The 17754-nt window shown below is 37.6% G+C and overlaps 1 pseudogene; it reads left to right on the top strand.

Moving 5' to 3' along the window:
• Positions 1-1412: 1412 nt before the first annotated feature.
• Positions 1413-3072, top strand: LOC109378214 (asparagine synthetase [glutamine-hydrolyzing] pseudogene; annotated as a pseudogene).
• The last annotated feature ends 14682 nt before the right edge of the window (positions 3073-17754 follow it).

The following is a 17754-nucleotide window of genomic DNA, read 5'->3' as shown; positions in this document are numbered from 1 at the left end:
GTCTCAACTTCATTTATTTCCCTTCTGATCTTTATTATTTCCTTCCTTCTATTCACTTTGGGCTTTATTTGTTGTTCTAGTCCTTATAAGGGTAAAATTAGATTGTTTGAAATTGTTCTTGTTTCTTGAGGTAGAAAGCAGGAATTATATTTTTTTTTCAAAGCAAAACAACTATGAACTGGTGACCGGAAAACGGCTAAAGCCAAAATGTTAAGGAAAGCTTAATTTTCAAGATGTATTGGATGAGCAAGATACAGCAAAAGTCACTAAGAAGTATTTACAGAGTTAGTAGGAAAACCCACGGTGTTTTGCTTCCCCTCATCTAAGTTTTATCCTTCACTTTCTTGTCCTTTCACCTTTCTCACCCTCTCTCATTTCAATGTTCACTTCCTTAATCAGGACTAAGATTTTTGTTCCCCAAGACTCAAATACATATTTTCTATTGAACAACTCCACTCAGAAAAATACATTGATCCATCAAATTTCACCACACCAAAACTGAACTCCTCAAATCTAATAATTTCTTCCTATTCTTGGATAATAACAAGTGTCCACTTACTTAGGTTGACTCCCAAAGCCATATTTGACATTTTCTACTCCTCTCTTCTTGCAGCCTATAGTTTGACAGTGTCCATGTCCACCCACCTCCAAAAAAATCATCTTTGGTCCCATTTCTCTTCATTTCAACCCCTTGAATTATTAAAGCAATTTCCTACTATTTCACCAGTCACACTCATCCTCCAACCTCTTAGGAATTATATTTTTAAAACAAAAACGTGATTATTTTACAACCATGTTTACAACCATGTTTAAAAACATAATGTTCTCCCAGATTCCTCAGCCTACATTTCTGTCCTTTCATCTCCCCATAAACCTAACTGCCCTAGTCACAGGGGAGTCCTTGATGTCCACCATCATACCGTCAAATCATGGCTCATGGCACCACTAAACCTCTGGGCATACAGTTCCCTCTATCTACAGACAAGTTGATATTTTGTCTCCTTTATTTGTTCAGTCAGTCAGTAAGAGCTGCAACCTAAAATTCCTGGAGGCAACAGAAAAGAAAAATAGCAAAATAATAAAAAGATAATTTTTAAAATGTGATAAGCATTATAGAGTAAACCCAAAGGGGCTTTAGATAGGTGTCTCTGAAAACCAAGACCTCAACAATGAAAAGGACGTAGCCGAGGTAAATCAAGGGGGCTGCTGTGAAGGCGCATCAAGCAGAGGAAACAGCCCTAAGATGAAAAAAGAGCCTACAGAGTGTGGTGAGAAGTTTGCATATTAATTCATGTGCAATAAGAAGTCATTGGACCCCGCCCTCCTGCTTTCCACAGCTACAGCTGCGTACCACCCGCTCACCGGTTCACTGGATCCACTTGTGCCCAGAAGGGCCACAGTTCCATTGATCCATGTGTGGCATTTGGGCCCTCTTTGGCAGCTACGCCTGCCTGCCTGTTCAGTGTCTGAGTGCTATGAAGACTGCACACAGGAGTCAGATGCATTTTGTTTTCAGAATGTCAATGGATACACCAACTGCTGCTTTAGATTTCACCAGTTGACGGTGGTTGACCCACTGTTTGGAATGCAGCCAATTCAAGTAAAAAAAAAAATCCCTATTTGTGGCTCTCTTACAATGGTGAAATCTACAACCACCAAAAGCTGCAATGCCATTTTGAGTTTGAGTATCAGACTAAAGTGAATGGCGAGATAATCCTTCATCTTTATAACAAAGGAGGAATTAAGCAAAGAGTATGCATGTTAGATGGGGTCTTTGTATTTATTTTACTGGATACAGCCAATAAGAAAGTGTTCCTGGGAAGACATACCTATGGAGTCAGACCTTTGTTTAAAGCTATGAGAGAAGACGGATTTTGGGCCTTGTAGTCTTGTTAACTTGAAGCACTCCACAGATCCTTTTTTAAAAGTGGAGCCCTTTCTCCCTGGACTCTATAAAGTTTTGGATTTAAAGCCAAATGGCAAAGTTGCATGGGTGGAAATGGTTAAATACCATCACTGCAGAGACAAGCCTCTGCATGCCCTCTGTAGAGAAACTGTTTCCAGGTTTTGAGCTAGAAACTGTGAAGAGCAACCTCCGGATGTTTTTTTTGACAATGCCATTATGAAATGTTTGATGACAGACAGAAGGATTGGCTGCCTTTTATCAGGGGGCTTGGATTCCAGTTTGGTTGCTGCCACCCTGTTGAAGCAGCTCAAAGAGACTCAAGTACAGGATCCTCCCCAGACATTTGCTATCGGCATGGAAACCAGTTCTGATTTACTCGCTGCTAGAAAGGTGGCAAATCATATTGGGAGTGAACACCATGAAGTCCTCTTTAACTCTGAGGAGGGCATTCAGGTTCTGGATGAAGTCATATTTTCCTTGGAAACTTATTACAACAGTGCATGCTTCAGTAGGTATGTACTTAATTTCCAAGTACATTTGGAAGAACAGATAGCGTGGTGATCTTCTCTGGGGAAGGTTCAGATGAACTAATTCAGGGATACATATATTTTCATAAGGCTCCTTCTCCTGAAAAAGCTGAGAGAGAGAGTGACAGGCTTCTGAAGGGACTCTATTTGTTTGATGTTCTCCAAGGAGATCAAACTACTGCTGCCCACGGCCTTGAATTGGGAGTCCCATTCATGGATCATGGAATTCTGTTTCTATTACTTCTCTCTGCCACCAGACCTGAGAGTTCTTAAGAATGGGGGAAAAAAGCATCTCCTGAGAGAGACATTTGAAAACTCAGATCTGTTGCCTAAAGAGATTCTCTAGCGACCGAAAGAAGCTTTCCGTGATGCCATAACCTCAGTTAAAAGTTCCTGGTTTAGGATATTACAGGAATCCACTGAACATCAGGTTAGTGATACAATGATGGCAACTGCAGCCAAAAAATGTCCCTTCAATACACCTAAAACTAAATGAGGCTATTACTACCGTCAAATCTTTGAATGCCATTACCCAGGTCGAGCTGACTGGCTGACCCATTACTGGATGCCCAGGTGGATCAATGCCACCGACCCTCTGCCTACACTCTGACTCATTACACGTCAGCTGTCAAAGTTTAGGCACTCTCTAAACTATAGAGTAAAAGTAAATGTGTCTTCTTATTGTGAAGGGTAGGGCCCTTCGGGGCGGAAGAAGAACAATGATCGTCAACCATGCAGGCTTGCTTGAAGGTGAAAAGAAATAAAAGTCTTAAATCTCAAAAAAAAAGAAGAAGTCATTGGAGAATATCAGGCAAGGGAATAAACCATATGAAAATGAAAATTGGGGAAAATGGCAGAAATAACTTATTCCCATTTTTACTTTAAATAGATTTAATTCACCTCTATAAATATGGACATTGAAACCATCAAATATGATTCCCAAACTGTTGTCCTGCCTTCCTTATAGGGCAACATTTCAGTTCTTTACCTTCAATTCAACACTGTGCCTCAATACATGCTACTTCATGAAGAATGGTGTTAGTTTTAATGGACTAATTTGTGCAGATTAATGTGTACATGGTTAAAAGAATGAGTATATACTGTAATTATAAAATCAAGCTAAATGAAATAAATATATGAGTTTAGAGCATGAAGGAGAGAAAGAGATATTTAAAACAATGAAAAAATTATTGTGCCAGCCATCCGTTCTAAAGGAATTTGAACAAGGAGAAAAATAATGAGCCATTATTCAGAGAACGTTACAGACACTAACAAAGTTGGCAGGCCAGGCTAGCTTGATGACTTTTTTCTTTATAGTAGAGGCCTTGCTGGTTGGAAAAAAGAAAAATTCACAAGCATAAACTATATCTGACTTCAGTAAGATACTTGACACATAATAATCTATGGAAAGATTTTAAATCAAGTTTGTTTGGACAGAAATATGATTAAAATGATTCAAAGCTAGCTCTCTGTATAAAACTGTAAAGTATAATTATAAATGGCCATACATCTTTCTCAGTAGTTATAACAAGCATTGTTTCATAACGGGCCATTACTGGCTTTCAATATCTTTAAAAAACAACTGAGAGGATAGAAAAAAAAGTATATTGTTTATTCACATACATATAAAAGGGAAGAAAATAAGCACAGAAGCAATAGGTCTGTAAGGAAAGAAGAGTAAGGGAAAAGAAAATTGGTTAATAAAGACATTTAGAATCAGAAGACCTAATTTCAGGTCAAGAAAATGCCACTTACTAAATAGTCCTAAAACATATATGCTTATATAGTTTGAAATTTTAGTTTCAATTTTTTTTATTTTTACTCCTTTAGAGAATGCAATTTTGTTTTAAGAATTTGTCCTTACACATTTCCTAATCATATTATTATTCTTTATCTAGATTTAGCTATGAAAGACCACAAGATTCATTCTTTACCAGTATTTCTTTGTTTCCCTATTTTGGAAGGGAGTGTTGGGGACACGCTGTTAAGTAGAGGAGTCAGAGAAGGCATTACAAGAAAATGCAAAGTTTTGCAAGCTATCCTGGGGGACAGTATTCCAGGCAGAGGAAATAACAAATGTCAAAGCCCATTAGACTGCTAATGTGTTGGAGGAAAGGCAAGTAGGCCACTGCTGCTGGAACGGAGTGAGAACGTGGGAGAGGAGTTCTGGATGACACCAGAGAGATGTCTGGATTGAATGGAGCCTTGTAAACCATAGCAGGGCTCTCTTATCCCAAATGAAATGGGAGCCATGGGAGGGATTTGAGGGGAGGAGTAGCATAATCTCACACTGAAGAGCCCACACCCACCCCACCCAGCTGCTATATGGAAAACAGACTGTAGAGATCAAGGGCAGAAACAGGGAGAACAGTCATCATGCTGCAAGAATTTAGATTTAAAAATAACATTGTCTTGGACCAATCTAGTAGCAGTGGATGGGGTAAAATGTAGTCAGATTCTGGATATATCTGGATGAGAGCCAATAATATATGTTCAGATTGGGTAGAATGAGAGAAACATCACAATCAAAGATGACTGCGGAATAAAAATGCCATTAATTGAACAGGGAAGATTTTCAGTGAAGCCACTCTGGGGAATAAGACCAGGGGCTCAGTTTCGAGTTTGATATATTAGAAATTTCAGTGATGATATCAAGTATTCAGTTGGATATATTGATGAGTCAGCAGTTCAGGACAGCGGTGCAGGATGAAAATAGCAATTTTAATATTTAAAGCCATAAGACTTGGTGAAATCATTTTAAAAAGTGTGAACAGGTGAAAATAAGAGGGGAATTAAGAGCTGAATCTTGGTGCCGTTGGAGGTAACACTGGATATGAGGAGGAACCAACAAAAAAGACTAAGGAAGGGCAGTCTGTGAGGGAGGGGGGGTGGAAAAACGTGGGATCCTGGAAGTGAAAAAACAAATTTCAAAGAGAAAGGAGTGATCACCCTGTCACATGCTGCTGACAAGTCAATTAAGATGAAGACAGAAAATACGATTTAATAATTGGTTTAACAATGTGGAGATCATTGGGGATGCTGATATCTGTTTCTTCAAAGTGGCCTAGGGGAAAGTCTTCTGCAATGGATTAAAGAGAGCAGCAGGAGAGAAATTGTAGACAGCAAATGTATACAGGGTTTTTAAAGACAGGCTGTAAAAGAGAACAAAAAAGTGGAGCAGCAGAAAGGGCGGAAAAAATCCCTTCAAAATATATTTTGTTTTGATGGGAGAAATTAGAGCTTATTAGTAAGTTGATGGGACTGAGTAAAGAAGAAGAAAAAAGTACTGGTGCAAAACAGTCAAGGATTAGAACAAAGCAAAAGAAGAGAATGAAAGAGAATGATTATGATTGGCTGTAAATCTGCTTAGATAAGGGGGAACAAGAGTATATGAGGCTGAAAACAACGGTGAAAAGAGGGGAAGGATCAATGCCATCAAAGGCCATTAAGAAGAGTTCTCCAGAGAAGCATCTGGGGAAAAGAGTAGGCAGTGATCATAGGAGAGTGCTGTGCTTGTAAGTGAAATTTTGGAGTAGTTACAAGTATTCGTAATGATAAGGACCAGCGTATGCCCATGCACTGAATGGTTGAGAGAACACAGAGGACAAGATTATTAGAAGAAAGGACATTAAGTAGCCAAAAAGTTAACATATTGGACGAATCACCTTTTTGTTATTTAAATCACTAAAAATTATGATCACCAATAAGTGGTGTTTGGAGAAAATGATAATGACCCAGAGGTTTCAATTTTCAAGGAATGAGAAAAAGATAAATCAAATATTATACATCAAGGAGCTTTCCAAATTAGTGAGGCAGAATATATAAACTTAATATAAATATAAGTGCTAAACTAGAGATATGAACCAAGCCCCAAGGGATAATAAAGGAGGAATTGATTGTTAGGTACTCAACAGACATCAAATGAATGAATGAATGAATGAATGAATGAATGAACTGTGAGTTTGGTGAGTGTAGAGGGTTGAATAGTGGTCTCCCAAAAGATATGTCCACCCAGGAAGTGTAAATGTGACCTTATCTGAAAAAATGAATAAAAGGGGTCTTTGAAGATATAATTAAGGATCTTGAGATGAGAACGTCTTAGATTACTGAGATGTGCCCTAAGTGCGATGGCTTATAAGAGACATAAGAGGCAAAAACACCAACACAGAAGAGCTGTGATGAGGAGGCAGAGCTTAGAGCGACACAGTCCCAAGCCAAGGAGCCTCTGGAGCCACCAGAGCTGGAAGAGGCAAGGAAGGGATTCTCTCCAGAGCCTCTGGAGGGACTGTGGCTCTGTTGGCACTGATTTTGAACTTCTGGCCTCCACAACTGTGAGAAAATAAAATTTTGCTGTTAAGCCGCTAGTTTGTGGTAATTTGTGACAAAAAAAAAATGAATACAATGAAAGGAATACACTGAGGAAAAGTCTCACTGGGACATTTGAACTAAATCTTGGAAGAAGAACAGGAGTGTGAAAAGGCTAGAAGTTAGAGTGGTGAAATGTTATTCCAGACAATACATGTAAAGGCAAGGAGGACATGGCCTGTTTCAGGAAAAAAGAAAAGTTGAGGGTAGCTAGAATGGAAAACTAGGTTATATGACCAATAATGCACACCTTATATAACAAAGAGGAAGCAAAGAAGAAAATTTTTGACCATTTTCCTTGAATGAAGCCTTTTGTACATTTAGTGATTTCTGAGCTGGACCTACATAGACTATAAAATAAGTTAAATGTATATGCACTTTCTCTTCAAGCATAGGAGGTTTACTTCTATTGTGCTAAAGATTGAAGCCCTGGTTTAAAATGCAAATTGCGTAGTAACACCAATAGTCACTGAACATTTATTCATAATTAGTGTTTACCACATCGCTTAACTACCACCTACCTAGGCTAAATAATTAAATCTAAGGACTAGAAAGCCCTGATAAGGATTGGAAGATAAATGAAAAGACAAAACAACAAACAAAATCCTAAGGGAAAGCTACCTAAATATCCTACCTAGCCCACCATCTGCCTATTTAATTTAAAATCCAAAATCAGTTCCCCTAGAACTAACTCTAAAATTTCTTTCATTCTTTATTTTTCCTTTTCCTTTTTGTTTTTTTTAACTTAAACAACAGAAATCTATTTTTTCACCGTTTTGCCAGAGCACCCAAGATCAAAAGTGTCAGCAGGTTTCTGGGGCCTTTCTTCCTGGCTTGGACATTTCTTTTTTTTTTTTTTTTTAAAGGTAAAAGGATTAACAAGTAGAAATTGGCAGTTACAAATAGTTATGGGGATGTAAAGTACACCATAAGTAATATAGTCAATAATATTATAATGACTATGTATGGTGCCAGCTGGGTACTAGACTTATCAAGAGGATCACTTCAAAAGTTATATAAACGTCTACAGTTTCCAATTTCCCAGTGGCATTCTCATTTTTCTCGGTGTCGAAGCCTGAAAGCTTGAAATCTCTTCTCTCTACTTGAGTAAATCCTGGGTACACATCTTTCCAGTTCACTATTTTATTCTATTTCCATCCATCACCCTAGTGTAGCATCTTATTCTTGAACTCCCTCCATCCAATGTGCTCCCCTCTAATTCTTCAAACGTGTGCAAAAATCAGTGTTCTGATTTACACATACCATCCCTTACCACAATGATTGTTATCCCTTATGAAATAATCAGTCTGTATTATTCACTTGGCATTTAACTAAACATGCAAAGCACATGAGTACATAAAAAATGCTACACTATCTCCAACTTAGGTGACCCCCCCTTTTCTTTTAATAAATCATATGCATGGGGTACAAACGTCCCAAGATACTTAAGGATTTACATTAAAAAGTATATTTCCTTTCCATCCCTGCTCCTAATTTTCCTATTTCTCTGTTCAGAGACAATTAAATTGGCAATCTCAGTAGCAAGTATTTTTGTATCTGTAACTACATTTGTTTTCCCAGAGCAATTAGGCTTTGTTAAAATGTTAACACAAATACTTGTCTTATTTTAAAAGAAAAAGGGAAACACTGGACTTGGCTGACTCCTTAAACTGTATGGATGTCTTATAGGATGACAACTAAAACAATTTTTTAAATGTGCTCATTTGGAATCAACAAAAAGTTAAAGTAGCATGGAAAATAATTTAAATGGTTTTTATGAACACCCATTTTTCAAACTGAAATAATTTTAAAAGCAAAAAGAATTTGGTTGAGCCATGTCTACTAACTCATTTATTCATTCATTTATTCATTCAACACACCTCCAACACACTATTTTGTGCCATTTATGTCTATATGTCCTTTAAGACCCAACTCAAATTATTCCAACTTCCCTGAGGGAACCACTTCACTCTTCAAATCTCTCTCAGCAAATGACACATTTTGGCATTATAAAGGAGTCCCTTATAATATTATAAGGCTATCAAGTGAAAATCAAGAATACTGTAGTCTAAATAACCCTTTCAAACCTCTATACTCACCCATAAAAGAAAGAATCGCAGTTCTACATCAAACTCAACTCAAGGACATGGTTCATACTGAGAAAACCATCATGATCATAAATATAAGAGGAATACAGAAACTTGGAACAGGTCCATTTCTCTCACTGTTTGTATGCACTGGGTCATATTCTTTCCAGGAATGGAACTATTTAATTTGTTATATGTATTTCTCTCTTAGTCTCCATCCATCCACTCAAAAACTTATAGTGAATTAAAGGTGTGTATAATGCAATTTCTCTGACAACACCTATTTCCTTCACTACAGTGTAAATATCCCCCAAAAAAATCCTCTCTAAATGCCCAATGTTAAAATGTTACACATGGTATTTGCATTGCAAATACTTTCTGATGACATTATTTGGTAGGAAAATATTAATATATTGGGTTCCTGCAATGGGGACAAAATCAAGGATAAGAAATGGGGCCTGCAGGAATATGAAAGGAAAGATTCATTTGCTGTCTAATGTCTGATGTATAGAGGAGAAACAGATCACAGATTTCCAAATGATATGGTTAAACCTCTCACTTCAAAAAATAAGCCAACACGTGAAACACTCATTGCTAAGTCAGGATATCAAGCCTGAGTCAAAGCTCAGTTTGTACATTTTTATTTCTCAGATACACCCTATAATCAAGTCCTCAGCCCCATCAGTCACAGGTTTTGTTCTGCAGGAACATGGTCTTCACACAGGGAGTCACTCCATGCAGCATATAAGAGAATCTATGAACAAGTCTTCAACTCAACCCAACACTCACCTGTTTCTCTGCTCACTGCGATGAACAGAATCATCTTTGGTTTCCTCCTCCAGAGTAAACCCTCTGAGCTCAAAAACTGATGCCACATTTCAATGTGGCTAAAGAGTATTATTTCAGGGTCTCTGGAAAGGTCCCTTAAAAGAGCCCAATGGGTTTAACACAGTTAAAACTATTTTGCTACATTAAGTTTCATTTAAATGTATTTAAAAGGTTCAGTGAGGGGGAAAAGATGGTCAATGTCTATTTGAAAAGCAATTTGGCTTGAATGGAGAGGCAAAGAGTAAATTGCAGGGTTCTGTTAAAAAAGTGATTCATTGGTAAAGACCAATTCATCATGAAGGAGTTGGGTGGGGGTGAGACTAAGAATGAGCCCAGTGGTTAGTGGAACAAGAAAAGAGGAATGACTGGTGCTAGAATCGTGGTTACCCAGGTAACTACACACAGATAGGAAACTGAAAGTTATAGGATTTTAACTAGAATTTTAAAAAGAGGAGGAGAAGGAGAAGAAAAAGGTGAAGGAGGAGGGGGAGGGGGGAAGGGGGAGGAGGGGAAGAGGAAGAGGAGGAGGAGGGAAAGAAGTAGAAAAAGTGGGTTACTATTACTGTTACTTATCCACTTGCTTATAATCCTTTCTGTTGTGGCATGGGAGAATTTGAAAAAAGTCAATACATGAAAGAAGAGGAGGGAGTTTGTGTACGTATAAAAACAAACATATCAAATTATTTGGAAATTTTTCAAATTTGAATTTAAGATTGTATATGTAATCCAGAGCAGTGCTTCTCAAGCTTTAATGTGCATATGAATCTCCTAGTGATCTTTTTCATTTTTAATTAAAGTTTATTAGGGTGACAATTGTTAGTAAATTTACATAAGTTTCAGGTATACAATTCTGTAATACATCATCTATATATCACATTGTGTGTTCACCACCCAGAGTCAGTTCTCCTTTCATCACCATATATTTGACCCTGCTTACCCTCATCTACCACCCCCCTCCACCCTTAGCTTCTGGTAACCACTAAACTATTGCCTGGTGATCTTTTTAAAATGAGGATTCTGATTCAGTAACTAGGAGGTAGGGCTTGAGAGTCTACTTTTCTCACAAGCTCTCTGGTAATGTCATGTTGCTGATCTGTAGACCACATTTTGAGAAGCAAACAGAAAAAAATATAGCAATGGTTACTGATTACAGTGAAACTTTCTGAAGAGAATTTCTGCAGGGCAGGAAAAGTACAAATAATGTCATTATTTCCACAAAATAGCTAGTAATATTAATGCATGTTTATTCAATCAGTGGTCTCTCAATTTGATAACCTGTTTTCTGTTTTCGGAGTTTGACCTCATCCCTAAAGACACCTCCACTATTTTAAATTAAAATTCTTTAATTATCTAATAAAATATGTGAAAGTAAGGAGAAAAGTGTCTCTTCTTTGCCAAAGTTTCTCCAACTCCTCTCCCAAGTCAAATCAGGAATATTTATTAATACACACACATACATATATGTAAATAGGTATACACATATTGTAACTTTCTTCAAAGTCAGTAATTCAGTAATTAAGCTCCAATTCAGTAATTAAGCTATGGTAAAATACTAACAGTATATTTGTGTAAATAAAAATTACTGCTATGATTATAATGAACCCAATCATAGGGTAACTCTAGTTCAGCTACAACCAATCCTAGATATGGGCTTCTAATTGAAATAAATTCCTAGAGCTCCCAACATTTTATATGGCAAAAATTTTCTCCATTCTCATACACAGGAGTCACGAAAAGCCAGCGTCAGTTACCTGAAGGAGAGCAGTATTTCTCTGATCTTCCCACAGAGCACCACACAGACCCATTACATCAATGATGCCATGCTGACAAGACCTGACAAGCTGGAAGGAGCTTGGGAAGGGGTGGAGCTACATCTCTGGGAAACAGGAAAGCTCCCCCTTCAATGAAGTCCCTGTGGTCAAATCATTTAAGGCAATGCTTCTATTCAATGTGCATACAATTCAACTGAGCATATTATGAAATACAGATTCTGATTCAGTAAGTCTGAGGTACTTGCATTTGTAACAAGTGCCTACGTGATATGTTGCTAGTGCTAAATCACACTTTGAGAAGTATAACTTACTCGGTGGGATATCTCCCCCAAAATGAATTGCTCTTGCCAAGGAGTCATAGTTACAGATGAGAGCTTGGATTCTGGATATTTTATGCTGAGCCTTTTACTATGTTATTTAAAAAGCCATCAAATTTGAGTCAGGTGCCAAGCCAAAGAAGGGTCTCTAGCTCACCCAAGTTCCAGTACATAGAGTTCTGCCATTCAGACCTAGATATGGCAAGCTTTGATAGAAGAATCTAGAAAAGGCACTTGGGATTTAAGATTAAGCAAAGTGCCCTTAGCAGTTATCATCTTTTGGTTTGATACTCAGGTCTGATTTTGGATGGAACTTTAGGGAACCATTCAACCCAGAAACTAGATGCTATTAGGTCAACTTAGCTGTAAAGTCAGGGTTACTCGGAAGCTTTCCATAATTAAGTAGAGGTGGTTTATGTGATCAGGCCTGAGAGTGCCCCCAAAGGCAAGTATAAATTGCAAGAGTTGGTTCACATCACCAGTAACATGACTGAAGCCACACCCATGAGCCTCCCTCACCCTAAACCCATAAACCCATGGTACCAGAGGCGCTCCCTAGCACAAACTGGGTTAGAGTCATGCAACATACTGGTACTACTTTAAGATTACAGCACCTCTAAAGGAAGATACTGAAGAACAATGAAGAAGGCAAACATTTTCTGCAAGCAAAAATTTAGGGAGTCACTTAAGATCTTCCACTTTGCCAGGGGGAGCAAAGGTTTGGAGTCAGGACTGACATAAGATACCTGCACAATGGCCAGTGTTTCGCTAGAAATATTACAGAGATTTGGGGATCAGAGCTTTAACATAATCATGCCCCATGCCCCACATGAATGTTCACCAGCAGACATTCTCTGCAGAAAAGGCTATTAGTAACTGTGTGGCAGAATTATGTACTGAGGATATGTTTCACCCTGCAAGAAAGTTGAATGTTTGCTTAATGAGTTTATGAAGAAAAAGCAGTAGTGATCAGGCAAAAACATGGACTAACCTTCATCAGGGCCCATCTGCCCTGGTGCAAGCAACCCCATAACCTAGGGTTCTGTTGATCTGAAGATTTTAGAAAAAAGGGAGGCTAACTCCAAGATGAAAAATAAAAAGATGATGGTTCCAACTGAGACTGTCACCTGGCCATTTGGGAATTCTCAACCACTAAGAAACAAGCAGAGCAACAAGTAAGAATGTTGGTCAGAAAACTGGTAGTGTCCATCAAGGAAGAATGAGATAGCCTGAACACCCTAAGAACTAGGAGTAAGAGAGTAACCAAGGTGATCCCTGCTTTTACAACTGCACATTTACACAAGCACAGCTACCAAGGGCTCAGACTCTTCAGAGAGAGTTAAGGCTAAAGATCCACCCTCTTCCCTAATTCATGAAGTTGCCAACCAAATGAAATATAACTTGAAATTGTTCAGAGAGTAAGTCAACTTACTCTGTGACTCTGGCCAGCTGTGATTCTGGCCCTTTGTAGCAATCAAGGATGGTAGCCTTTTCTTACAAGTTCATGCATGCTATTCCAGTGTTATAATTTTACAATTTCTCATTCTCATCCTTTTTTGTGTAGAAATGTATATGGGTGTACCATATATATATGTATACATATACTGGGGTTGCCAAAAAAAGTATACACATGACTTGTATTCATCTTTTGATATAGGTATATATTGAATATTACAATTTTAATATGGTTTTCCTTTCTTAAAATGTGTATACAATTTTTGGAACCCTCTGTATAGACATTCAAGACAAGATCATAATGTAATTAGTAAAGAAATAAAAATTACCAAGATATCCTGGACTCAGAGAACAATAATGCCGTGACATTGATTCTTAATGCTGTAGCTGCAGTGATTGTCTCCAAAGAGGACAATCCCACCTTGGTTAGCCAAAAGTTAGAGAACAGTGAGCACAACTGTGTGACTATTCAATTCCGCAAATGGTCATGTGTGTACAAAGTGGTCTCGGCCACTGGCTACAACTGAGTGATCTAATGGAACAGATACCAGACTTACACTGAGGCAATATGATTCTCTCTCCTGGAATCTGAAATTTCAACAGCAAAACAAAGAGACTAGGAGTGATTGGTGCTGTCATGTCTAAGATAAGGTTCCAGAAAAAATGTCCACAAAATTTGGCTAATGACATCCTTGACCTTGCTTTGTTCTTTTCTGTCTTAAGGCTCAGTTCAACATTTTCTTTTAAACTGAGAGCACTCCAAAATTTTCCCAACAAATCCCCTCTTTAGCTTAAATATGAAAGGATGAGATACAGATGCTTACAACCAACAAAATCTATAGATCTAAAAATTATTATGACAATATTAGTCTGCAATATCATAAAAATACCAAGCAGAAATTCCAAAAAGTTAAAAATGAGTAACACTAAGGGTTATTTGATATACACAATGCTTTTTCCAAGTGATCCCTCAATTCTGAAATATTCTGTTTCCCATCCTCAGACTGTTTTTTCCAGAAAGAGCCTAACAGAATTTCTACTCAATATATCTTGATAGAAATCTACCTGCAATATTTACTGAGGCTCTAGTGAATTATTTAGAATGTTTTACAAAAGAGCCTTTTAAGAGTAAGTAATGGATAGTCAAGCTGGATTTGGCAATGGATTATAGAAAGTGGTTTTGCTATGTATCCAAGTAATGGCAGCTCAACTGTTTCTTACCACACATCGCTCTTTATAGAAAGACATGTACATGTGGCGAAGAACTTAACGCTGAGTGAAACCCACAGCAGGGGGAATTCAGAAAATTAATTGATTAGTGTTCTATTTCTCCCTCCGTACTGTAAAAGTGATCATCTATTTTAGGAGCAATATCCTGTCTATAGTACAGTTATTTGTGGTTCCATAAATGAAGATGTGTTTATAGTTTACACAATATACATTTCATAGAAGGAGACTGAAATAAGTCATATGTATAAAGTCTGCCAAACTGAAATAAATAAATCCCCCCCTTTCTTTGTCAAAAAGTTTCTAATTATTCTGTTTACTTTACCTATAGCTCTGATACATATGTACCCAATTTATACACAGGCTCCAGTTTCATAGAAGAATGTAAGAAGGCTACAGTCTCCAAATAAACAGTAGGTAAAGCATAAAGCCTATACTCATTTCTAATTCTGCAAAGATATATAATCCAAAGAATTTCATTATTTTTGTCATACATAATTTCAAGTTTTTACCTTTAAATTTTATTCTCCACTGCAAATGTAAAAGCCATAGAAAATCAAATTATTTTTCTACTTTTTCTCATTATACAACTTAAGTCTATTATAAGTTGATCACTAAATTGATCATATAAACTGATCATTAGTATTGGTAAGTATGCTGAATTTAGAAAATGAAGCTATACTCTATTTAATTCAACCACTTTGTTGAATATCCTATTATTCCTAAGAACCTGCACTGGGAATTTGTTTATTTTCTATAACAAAACCAATAATGCACTTGCATTTAAACTGCATGGGTCAAATGTCATATAGTATGTAATTACCCACAACAGAACTTTTAAGTAGGTTATATTACTGGTGAATTTCTAAGCGTTAATGCCCTTCATCTCTTTTTCTATTATCTGTTACCAGATCCTGTTTCTCTTTACTTTACCCTCAGAAGTCCAAGCACCCCATAACTGCCGCCGAAAGACACTGAATGCACCTCCTATCCCAGAAAGCTGACAGTGCACAATTAGGTCTCTACTCACTTACATTCTTCCATTCTCCACAACCATGCACCTCTTCTCCCATTTTAAAACTTACTCCTTTAGGGCCGGCCAAGTGGCTCGTTGGTTAAGAGTTGGCTTGGGAGCGCGAGCTCTGAGCAGCAGGGCCACCAGTTCAGATCCCACATTAGGGCCAGTGACGCTGAGCCCTCTACAGCTCAGATGGGGAACAACAGCTCGACCTGGAGCTGGGCTGCCATGAGTCGCCGGCAATGGCGTAGGCTGCAGCCCTTGCTGCAGTGGGCTGCCGTAAGCTACCATGAGTGGCCGGCAGCCAGTGTGAGTGGCCATCCAACGTCCGGCAACTGATCTGCCTCAGCCGGGAAGAGCACAATCAATGATCACAATACCAACATGGGCCAGTGAAGCAACGTCCTCCACAACTAGACTGAAGAACAAAAGGACAGCAGCTTGTCTATTCCCTACTCCAATTCCCAATTCCCCAATAAAAGTCTTTAAGAAAAAAAACAAAATAAAAACGTACTCCTTTAATGAAAGTTTAGATGCTTCCATGACATAAGATTTAGCTTTCAAATTTAGTACTAATAGTAGTAAAATCTCAAGAATTTCTTTCTAACAAGTGAAGCATATTAATTGAAGTTTAGGATAAATGACTTGACCAAAATCACCTTGTTAGTGAGTAGACCCATTGACCTACACCCAATACTAGTGATTCGTAGCTGATTTCTATATGATTATGTTTCTCTCATCATATATACATCAATTACATTAGGAGATGAAAGTGGAAATAGTTTAATAAAAATACACTTCTATGAGCATTCAAAATCCAAGTGTTTACAATAAGAAACTTTTAAAATAAAGATTTCAAAATACAATGTGGTAAACAAAAAGTAATACATATAGTAAATAAAAATGTGTATGATAAAACTACAACAAAAATATTTAACTGGCAGTAATATAAAATGTCCTAAGTTACATCTTAAATAATAGTAATTGCATTTAATTCTCCTTATGTTCTTTGCATTAGGAAAAAAAATAGATAACAAGGGAAAATGACTCAGAAAAGAGAAGAAAGTGAGATAAAATAGATAGGAAATTGTTCATTTTAATGACTTTGTTAAGTGATTCTCTGGAGGTACAAAATAAATTTCAGAATGTACACACCCAGGAATACCGTGCTTCTCCTTTGGATTGATTCCCTTCTTTAATGAAAAGAGTAATGCTAAGTTTCATGTACAAAGATTAACTTTTTTTTAAGTTTTAGTGTCTTCTTAAAATATGGGAAAATTTAATGCTGAAACAAAATATGGATAAATTTAATGCTGAAACTTTCATATTAAAGTTCCTTTTACATTAAATTATATACTCTAAATATGAATAATTTTGTTTTCAAATCCTCTCAGAAAATGTTTCCATACAAAAGAAACATGAATAACATGGAGAGACTTTTTGTGCATCAAAAGACCATCTTCTTACCCACTTTCTTTTTAAAGCAAATGTCTTTAAAGAATGATTTTTTCTTTCACAGCCTCTATTTTGTTACCACAACCCACTGCGATTGACCTTCCACCTGTAACCGCCAGTTCCTCTGAACAGACAGACGCGCCCTGGTTTCTAAAGACCTAAATGCTGAATTTAAAGGAATGTGGGGCATTGCACTTGGCTTCCCTTTGTCGTGTCACAGTGTCCTACTCCATTCCTCTGAGAATTTGCTCTTGCTCCCTTGACACTGCCCTGGCTACACACTCATCGAGCCCCTTGTGCGCCTCACCAGGAATCCATCCGCAGCCCTTCACTTTTCCCGATGTGTACATTCTTCCTGGATAATTTCACCCTGAACGATAACTCTATCTTTTGGTTATTCCCCAAACTGTATCTCCACCAAAACTTCTCCTGAACACTGGACTCCCCTTTTCAATGGACAATTCATACCACCTCCAAGTAGATGCCCAGAAGCACTTCACACATGCCACGCTAAAACACAGGATGTATGCTCTTCCCTAAACTGTTGGCCCATCTTCTTAAACCTCCTTTACTAAGACCTGCTGAAGTCAGATACCCAAGGAGCCTCCTTTTCCTCAGCAATGCCCCTAAACACGTCCCCGAGCGCTGACAACCTTCTAAGTCACTCTCAGCTAAATCACTCCTTCTCCATTACTCCTGCCTCGGCTATAGTTCAGCGCCTCATCATTTCTGGCCTAAATTACTACAGTGCTCTAATTTTTATTTTTTTAATGAAATGTACTACTTATTACAAAAGC

The sequence above is a fragment of the Hipposideros armiger genome, unplaced genomic scaffold, assembly GCF_001890085.2.
Source record: "Hipposideros armiger isolate ML-2016 unplaced genomic scaffold, ASM189008v1 scaffold_1806, whole genome shotgun sequence".
NCBI lineage: Eukaryota > Metazoa > Chordata > Mammalia > Chiroptera > Hipposideridae > Hipposideros > Hipposideros armiger.
This window is presented reverse-complemented; position numbering and strand designations above follow the sequence as displayed.